This window comes from Podarcis gaigeae (genome assembly GCF_964106915.1).
Source record: "Podarcis gaigeae genome assembly, chromosome: 15".
In the NCBI taxonomy this organism is placed as follows: Eukaryota; Metazoa; Chordata; class Lepidosauria; order Squamata; family Lacertidae; genus Podarcis; species Podarcis gaigeae.
Window position 1 is genome coordinate 12,031,671 of NC_139692.1, and position 10,358 is coordinate 12,042,028.

A 10,358-nucleotide genomic window follows, 5' to 3' on the forward strand; every position below is an offset into this window, starting at 1 on the left:
AAACTAACAGGAAGAATTCGAAACTGGCGGGACCAGAAATTCACGGAAGACTGGAGTAAATTTATGGACTATTTGAAAAGTATTTGTGAAGATCAGATGACGTTTGTAGGTGGACGTTTTCGTCTTGCGAAGCAAGCCCATAGGGAAATTCGTCTTGCGAAGTGACGCAAAAACCGAAAAACCCAAAGCGGAGACCCATCAAGAAAAACCGCAGGCAGAGTGAGCCTGCGGCCGTGGGACTCGGCGGGCGCCTGGAGCCCCCCCAGAAGCGGGGAAGGAGCCTCGTAAGAGGCTCCGGAACGTGAAAGGGGGAGCGGCGCTGTGAGTTCATCGCTCTTTTCGTGGAAGCAAAGCCGCGCTGCTGCTGCTGATGAGCGCTGACCTTTCTTCTTGAAATTATCGGAATTGGAGCAACATACCCGTGAGTAAGGGTCCTAAATTTTCCAACTAAACTGAAGAAATTCGGCCGAAAGCGGGAGGCGAGTAACAGGAAGTCCGCCTCCCGACTCTGCTAATTAGATCAAAGCAAGGGCTCGGAAACGAGCTGAAGTATTTAAAAAGGGATTGTAAAAGTGGAAGAAAGGGTGCATTGAGAGACTCTGTATTTTGAAGATAAAAAGGAAAGAACTGTGGGTTGTATAGACTTTTATTCTTTAGAACTATCCTCCAATTTCTGGGCTAAACGGGGCTGAAAGAGATAACCCCGTCACCGGGCTGCCAGTGCATAGAAAAAGAACTGTCAAACTGCTGTCAAACTGACGACATTGTTGCAGAGATCGAAATTGTTGCATAGACTGAGATGCTAACATTAAACATTGTTGCATGGACCTGTATCGATACTTTATGGCTGGATTTTAAGAGATTAGAAGTTCTGGAAACCTTCCTTTTGTGTTTGGGAATTACAAAACTCAATATGGGGAATTGAGGAACTTCAATGGCGGAAAATAGTTCCTTTCTTTTTTGAAGCTTTGAAATACTCCCCCTATAGGACTGTGGAAATATAGTTGCATGGGAACTGAGCTTTATTGAAACTTTTTGTGGTTCTTTTTATTTATATTTGGGACTTGTTTTTCCCATGGGACAAAAGACCATTTGACCTTGAACAGAGGCAGGTGTGGAATGAGCGGCACAGGGAGAACAAGAGCAGCTAAAGCTAAAGATAAAGAAAAAGAGAAAAAATCTGGGCAACTTTTGCAAACAACTTTAACTCATCACCGCAGATCATCTGTCCCAACTGTGCTGACAGCACAGGAGGTGGAACTAGTGCAGCCTGCTGCAGAAGACATGGCAACTGGAGGATCTGAAACAGTTTTAAAACAAATTTTGGAACAATTGGCAGTTTTAAACCAAAAAGTGGACAATCAAACATCAAAGATTGACCAAGCTACATCCTCTATTGGCAAATTAACTGAACAGGTTTCGCAGCACACTCAGGCAATTGAGAAATTGCAAGGAGCTACGGCAGAAAACTTTAAATTAGCTGTGGAAGCCAACCAAAAAGCAGAACAGGCGAACTTAAAGGTGGATGAAATTAAAGGAGAGGTAAGACCTTTGAGAAGGCAGGTAGGGGAACAACAAGCCTACCTGGCATTGGTTGAATTGAAAAGTAAAGATAGTAATCTCAGGATAAGGGCTATCCCGGAATTGGAACAAAATAATCTAGAGGGATTTTTGACACTTTTGTTCTCCAAATTCTGGGGAATTGAGGAAGAAAAGGACTTTAAAATTGTGACAGCCTTTAGACTGGGAAAATCAGTAAAGAAAGACAAGCCCAGAGACTGTTTGGTTGCTCTGAGATCAAGAGAAGAAAGGGATAAGATACTAGGCCTACATTTTAAGAAATCTTTGGAGGTAGAAGGTAAAAGGGCCGAAATTTACAGAGATATACCCAAATATCTCTTGGAACTTAGGACTACCTATATAGATTTGACCAAATTGTTGAGACACAACGGAATTCCTTACAGGTGGGAGTTTCCACAAGGACTTTCATTTACTTACAAAGGAAGGAAAATAAAGATTAAATCACCTGAAGACCAGCAGAAGTTCCTACACGACCACGAGGAGGACCTGCAAAAAGGAGCTGCAGCTTCTTGGCCTCCACCACCACCGGGACCATCTCCAAGAGTTATACCACCAGGACCAGGACCAGCATTACCTCCCCCGGGATCGGGAGGAAGCTTAGATACCCCATTGTAGAACCCGTCAATTGATTCAGGATGTCTCTACAGCTTCTTAGTTGGAACATAAATGGCGGAAACTCCCCGGAAAAAAGAAGGAAAGTCTTTCACATTTTGAAAAAGGAACAACTGGACGTTATCTGCCTACAGGAAACACATGTGACAAGGCTCCATAGAAAAGTGTTAATTAACAAAAGACTAGGCCAAGAATTTATTTCTTCAGACAAAGTTAAGAAGAGAGGAGTGGTGATTTACGCAAAGGAGAGCCTGTCACCGAAATTTTTATTCAAAGATGAATATGGCCGAATTTTGGCGATTGAAATACAGACGCAAGGAGAAAAAATTTTGATATTAGGAATATATGCTCCAAATGAGGGAAAGTCGGAATTCTTCAGGAAGCTGCATGAGACTATGCTGGATTATTTGGACTATAGTAACATCATTATGCTGGGTGATATGAATGGGGTTGTGTCTGTAAATATGGATAAGTCACAAAGTGCCAACATATCGAAAGATGGCAGACTACCCAAAACTTTTTTTGAAATGACAGACAATATGGACTTAGTAGACATTTGGAGGGTTAAGAACCCTCTAGGGAAAGAAGGGACTTTCTTTTCTGAAGCTCATCTGACATGGACACGAATCGACCAAATCTGGACAACTAGAGGACTGGCACCTAAGACTAGAAAAGTGGAAATCTGCCCAAAAACCTGCTCCGACCATAATGCTTTGAAAGTGGAATTGAGACTAAATACAACCGGATCCTTTAGATGGAAAATGAATGACACTATTCTAAGAGATCAGGAGATTGTTAAGAAGGCCCAAAAAACTCTAAAGGACTATTTTGAGATAAATTTGAATACTACTGTGGAAAAAAGAACAATCTGGGACGCAAGTAAGGCAGTCATGAGAGGGTTTCTAATACAACAAAACACGATTAAGAAAAGGCTCTGGAATGAAAAGAAGGAGAAGATATTGGAGAGAATAAGAGAAGGTGAGAAAAAATTAAGATCTAGGCCTAAGTCGAAGGACGTGTTAAGAGAAGTGAAATTCTTCCAGGCGCAATATTCAAAACTGATAAACCAAGAGGTGGAATGGAAAATTAAACAAATGAAACAAAGATCCTTCGAATCGGCGAATAAGTGTGGGAAACTGCTAGCTTGGCAGTTGAAAAAGAGACAAAAGCTTAATACGGTTACAAATCTAGAGATCGAAGGGAGAATGGTTCAGAAACCCGAGGAAATCAGAAAGTGCTTCCAGAGGTACTTCAAAGAACTTTATACACAAGGGCCGCAAAAAGCCTCAGAGGTGGATCAATTTCTAAAAACTAATGGATTACAAAAAATACCCCTGGAAATGAGAACAAACCTGAACTGTAACATTACACAGCAAGAAATTGAAAGTGCCATTCAAAATCTTCAACTTGGCAAGTCCCCAGGCCCGGACGGCTTAACCTCCAAATATTATAAAGTTTTAAAGGACTATTTGATACAACCTTTGATGGAGGTTTGCAACCAGATAATGGAGGGAGGGAGGGCACCGGAAACGTGGAAAGAAGCTTTCATCACATTGGTACCTAAATCAGAGACTGAAAAGACCCAACTTAAGAACTACCGCCCCATCTCACTCCTAAATGTGGATTATAAAATTTTTGCAGATATTTTGGCAAATAGACTTAAAAAAGTACTAAATGAAGTGATTCACAAAGACCAGGCTGGCTTTCTCCCTGGTAGGCATTTGTTTGACAACACAAGAAACATTATTGACATTTTGGAACTTCTACAAACAAATCTGAATACCAGAGCGGTTTTGATTTTTGTTGATGCAGAGAAGGCCTTTGATAATATTTCTTGGATGTTTATGAAGAAAAATTTGGAAGGGATGGGAGTGGGGCGGGGGTTCGAAAATGGTATAGAAGCAATCTACACAGAACAAAAAGCTAAATTGATAGTAAACAATGTGGTGACAGAGGAGTTTAAAATTGAAAAAGGGACACGCCAGGGGTGCCCTCTATCCCCCCTATTGTTTATTTCAGTCCTGGAGGTGTTGCTAAATATGATTAGAAAGGACCGGTTGGTCCAGGGAATTGAGGTCGGAGTGAAACAATATAAATTGAAAGCATTTGCAGATGACTTGGTATTAACACTTCAGGAACCAGTCTCCAGCACTAAAAGAGTGTTAGAATTAATTTCTGATTTTGGTCGGGTGGCGGGGTTTAAGTTAAATAAGCAAAAAACCAAGGTTTTAGCAAAAAATTTGACAGCTACAGAAACAGATGAGTTCTCCAAAGAAACGGAGCTGAATGTGGTTAAAAAAGTAAAATACCTAGGGGTGTACTTGACCTCCAAAAATTTGAATTTGTTTAAAGATAATTATGAGAAATGCTGGTCAGAAATCAAAAGAGACTTGGATATATGGTCAAGACTGAAACTTTCCTTGTTAGGCCGAATAGCTGCTGTAAAGATGAATGTATTGCCGAAAATGTTATTTTTGTTTCAGGCCCTACAGATCGTGGACAAGGTGGAATGTTTTGGAAAGTGGCAGAAGGATATTTCTAAGTTTGTTTGGCAGGGCAAAAAGCCCCGAATAAAGTTTAAAATATTAACTGATGCGAAAGAAAGAGGGGGATTTGCCCTGCCAGACTTCAGGCTATATTATGAATCTGCAGCCTTCTGCTGGTTGAAAGATTGGATTTTATTGGAGAACACTGATGTCCTGGATCTGGAAGGGTTTGACAATGCGTTTGGGTGGCATGCATATTTGTGGTATGACAAGGCCAAAGTGCACAAATTGTTTAAAAACCATATTGTCAGAAGAGCAATTTGGAGGGTCTGGATAAAATACAAAGACTTATTGGAGAGTAAAACTCCGAGGTGGCTCTCACCGGTGGAGGCCAAGGCACGTAAGAGACCCAACATGGAGGCCCACTGGCCTAAATATTGGGAAATAATTGAAAAAACTGGAGACAATTGGAGGTTGCTAAGTTTGGAGAAATTGAAAACTAAGGTACGAGATTGGTTGCACTATGCGCAAATTCAAGAGGTATTTAAAATAGATAAAAAAGTTGGATTCCAGGTGGAAAAATCGAAACTAGAGACTGAATTGTTAGAGCCAAAAAGTAAACTACTTTCGAGAATGTATAACTTGCTGCTTAAGTGGAATACACAGGATGAGACAGTCAAATCCGCTATGATAAAATGGGCTCAGGATGTGGGGCATAACATTATGTTTGCAGACTGGGAAAGGTTATGGAACACCGGTTTGAAATTCACGGCATGTACTGCCTTGAAGGAAAATATTATGAAAATGGTATACCGGTGGTACATGACCCCAGTCAAGTTAGCCAAGATATATCATCTGTCTGACAACAAATGTTGGAAATGTGGAGAGGCGGAAGGGACATTCTTTCATCTCTGGTGGACCTGCCCGAAAGTGAAGGCCTTCTGGGAAATGATCCATAATGAACTAAAAAAGGTATTGAGATTTACCTTACCTAAAAAACCAGAGGCCTTCCTTCTGGGCATGGTGGACCAGAGAGTGCTTAAGAAGGACAGAACCTTTTTTATGTATGCTACCACAGCAGCAAGGATCCTGATTGCAAAATACTGGAAGACACAAGATTTACCCACGCTGGAGGAATGGCAATCGCAGTTGATGGACTATATGGAACTGGCTGAAATGACTGGCAGAATCCGAGACGCGGGAGAAGAAACAACTGAGGAGGATTGGGAAAAGTTTAAGGACTATTTGAAAAAACACTATAAGTTGTATGAATGTTAAAAAAAATGCACCTTTCAGGAAATTCTAGCTTCAGCAAATGTAAGTTATTGGAATGAAAATTAAGACACAAGAATTCAGAGGTAAAATAATGAAATAACTTTATTGTGTTTAATATAAAACATATAAGAATTGAGCGACAGTAAAATTGAAAATAGGGAACATGATAAAATGGAAGTTACAATAAGTTTTGAAATAAGTTAACAAATTGCTGATGCTTTATAAGACAGAGAACGCAGGGTTCGGAGGATGTGGGGAAGTCCTATAGGTTAGATGGAAAAAGAATATGGAAATTTGTTATTTATATCTCTCTTTCTTATAACCACTCTTTATTCTTTTTTCTGTATTTCTGTACTTTTAAAAAAGCAATAAAAAAATGTTTAAAAAAAAAAACAAAAACCGAAAAACCCTTTCGTCTTGCGCGTTTTTCGTTTTGCGAGGCATTCGTCTTGCGGGGCACCACTGTAAGGGGAAGGATAATTTGTTAAGAGACTTAAAGGCAATATAAAGTTCAGAAATGTATAGGAAGTGGATAAAACGGTGGATTATCAGAGGTGCTGATGGAAGTCTAAAAAGATTGTATAAGTGATAAGTTTTGTGGTACATTTTATAATTTATATGTTAAAATCAATGAAAATTATTATATTAAAAAAAAGGAAGTTGAAGGAAAACACATCAGTAAACAGTATTACTCAAGAAACGAATGGCTAGAGGTGGATTGTGGCTGGCATCATGTGTTCTCATCTTTTAACAGCACTGGCGGAAGTGCAGTGGAACCAGAATAAATGGTAATGTGTACATAGCCTAGGAAATCAGAGATGCTCCATTTTGGAACAGGTCTTAGAACAAAAAAAGGGGGGGAGAGAAAGAAACTGCAAGAAGAACTGGATGTCCGACAGAAAAATTCACTGCCTGTGTAAACTCGCAAAAGGTCAAAACAATCTTTCACTTTCACAAAGTAAAGCCTTATTCTGGAAGCTGTCGTAATATTAGCATTTACTGGGAACAAGGCACCTAAGGGTACGTCTTATGAAGTTCTGGCAGATCCACTCAGTAGGGGCTATAAATTGTTTCCTGCTTAATGGATGTTTGGCAGCCGCTTTAGATGATATGAATTTCACAGAGCTGGAAGGAGCCGGCTCCAACGCCAGTGTATAGTGCAGAATCCTTGGTGTGATGGAGCAAACCTGGTAAGGCCTAAAGTGGGTTTGGTCAGCACCCAGAAACCTGGTGCATAATGAAAGTAATAATATTTATGATTTTGTTAACTTAGACCATTTCCATATATAGAGACAGCAATTTAAAAAGCAAGAGACATCACCTTGCCAACAAAGGTCCGTATAGTTAAAGCTATGGTTTTCCCAGTAGTGATGTATGGAAGTGAGAGCTGGACCATAAAGAAGGCTGATCGCTGAAGAATTGATGCTTTTGAATTATGGTGCTGGAGGAGACTCTTGAGAGTCCCATGGACTGCAAGAAGAACAAACCTATCCATTCTGAAGGAAATCAGCCCTGAGTGCTCACTGGAAGGACAGGTCGTGAAGCTGAGGCTCCAATACTTTGGCCACCTCATGAGAAGAGAAGACTCCCTGGAAAAGACCCTGGTGTTGGGAAAGATGGCGGGCACAAGGAGAAGGGGACGACAGAGGACGAGATGGTTGGACAGTGTTCTTGAAGCTACCAGCATGAGTTTGACCAAACTGCGGGAAGCAGTGGAAGACAGGAGTGCCTGGCGTGCTCTGGTCCAGGGGGTCACGAAGAGTCGGACACGACTAAACGACTAAACGACAACAAATATATATATATATACCCTCTAAGATATGCACAGCAAGCTAAAACATACAAAATAAATGCATCAATACAAATGTCTGCATAAATATATACCAGTCACCACCCATCCAATGATTTCAAGCCTGCTGGTCAGCAGTGTTCCAGGGCATCGTGCAAGATCCTGCGTTGTGCTTTGAAGTCCCAACATCATGTAATTTCATTGTGAGGTGAGCCGATTGACAGGTGTCCAGCCATGCCCACCTGTCAAATTTGGCCCCGAGGGGTAGGTGAGATTATGATCTGGTTCGCCAGCCAGATAAGGTGCCCTACCCCTGAAATTGAGGATTTCTTCAGAGTAGGACAAAGAAACCACACTAACAACCAGGAATCTAAGCCAGTGTTTCCCAAACTTGGATCTCTAGCTCTTTTTGGACTACAACTCCCATCATCCCTAGCTAGCATGAGCAGTGGTCAGGGATGATGGGAATTGTAGTCCGAAAATAGCTGGAGACTCAAGTTTGGGAAACACTGATCTAAGCAGCCTAATACCAAGTCAGGCTATTTATTAATATATCCCCACAATGGCTACACTGACTCCAGAAGTCTTTCCTCTCATCTACTACCTGGACCATTTTGGGGGGTTGGAAATCCAGGGTAGGGTCACTCAGTCTGTGATCCACAGCGATGTCAGTAATGTTGATCAAAGAAACACAGGTGATACATTAGGGAAGGTCCATTTTGGGGTGAGCTTCTCCACAGAATATGTCCACTCCTCAATGATCAGTCAGGAAAGGCATACTTACCTTGAGCTAGCGATTATTTACGGTTCATGGCTGAGACGCCCTCGCAAATTTCTAAGATGCTTTTCTCTCCTGTGCCCTCCTTTATTGCCATTTGGTTAAAAGGTCAGATATTTTCAAAGGTGCTTTAAAAAAACACACCATTTGGGTTAATGGGAGGTCATCCTAAGGCATGGTTCCTAAGCCTGACTATATTATTTTTTCCCTCCTACATTCCCTTTCTTACTATGGGATGGAATCTGCATTCCTGTCTTGCTGTGGCACACCCGGATCTGAACTGCAAATGCTGATTTATGGAAAGAGAAGCAAGGATTGTGTTATTCACATTCCCTGCCCTCTGTCTCTGGGTTGCTATGATCTTTCCCATCTGCATGTTCTCTTCCAAGTTAGTGGTGTTTCAGAAAGGTCAGGCAGCTGTAATTTGCCCTAACTTCTTTTTCCAGTTCAGTTCCATCACCTTTTTCCCCCTCTCACCCACCTCTTCATCTCCCAACTCTGTTTCGAATCTGGAAAAGCTTAATTCCCTGTGCTGTGAAATCCTGTGTTATGGAACACAGAGGAAATGTATGAATATGAGTGTGGCGGAAAAAGACACTGGGTTCTAGATCATGGTTTGGGGTGGAGGGTAGGTCAGGGGTCTGCAACCTTTAAGACAAAAAGAGCCACTTGGACCCGTTTCCGAAGAAAAAAAAAACTGGGAACCGCAAAACTCGTCATTATAAAAATAACTTTTTTGTCACTTTTTTATTATTTCTTTGTTTGACCCCTCAGAATTACTCCTCCTCATAGAAATAAACGTTAAATTAACAAGAAACCTTTGTGTGTGTGTGTGTGTGTGTTCTTCACTCCCCTTCAAACAGTGACCAGCGTACATGCCCCTTACAATGTAGCGGGCAGGCGGGAAGGTGACATCGGGACGGTGCGTGACTAACGCACGCATCGCCCCCATGCGACGTCACAGCCACTACAGCGCCCGCCACAGTGGGGAGTGTCGGGGTGCACAATGTGCCTCCTCCCCTCGCTAGTATCCGCCCCGGAGCCGCGGCAAAGGTGTAAAAGAGCCACATGCGGCTCCGGAGCTGCGGGTTGCTGACCCCTGGGGTAGGGTGTCCAGAAAGACTGACAAGCCACTCCTGGAAAATAATGGAAGCCTAGACAATCTTTGAAACCTCTCTGCCCTGAAGGATTTTAGAGGGCATCTATTAAACCTCTTCATATCCATGGCTTTCTCTTGAGCATGGATATCCCTTCCAGCTTCCACAGTGACCAGCCAGATGCCTTCAGGAAGTCCATAAGTAAGGCATGAGGATAAATAGCCTTCTTGCTGTTGTATACAAATTGTAATAGTATTTGTTATTATTATTATTAGTCTTTTCTTTTATGAATGCAGGCCCTCTTAGTAGTTCATAGAGACCCAGGGTCCCTTCCAGCTTATGAGACCCCTAGCTATAATAACTTTTTTTAAAACAGATGACACACTAAATTTTGTGTCTAATGTTCTGCCATCAGGGTTGATATATCTGTATATATCATAAACATTTTGAAAACCCTTTCCTACAGGGGTCAGCAACCTTTTAGAGCCGTGGGCCTGTCCACCATCCCTCAGACCATGTGGTGGACCGGATTATATTTTGAAGAAAAAAATGAACGAATTCCTATGCCTCACAAAAAAACCAGAGATGCATTTTAAATAAAAGGACACATTCTACTCCTGTAAAAACATGCTGATTCCCGGACCGTCCGCGGGCTGGATTGAGAAGGCGATTGGGCCGCATCCGGCCCATGGGCCTTAGTTTGCCTACCCCTGGTTTAATATGACCAAATTTGTATCAGC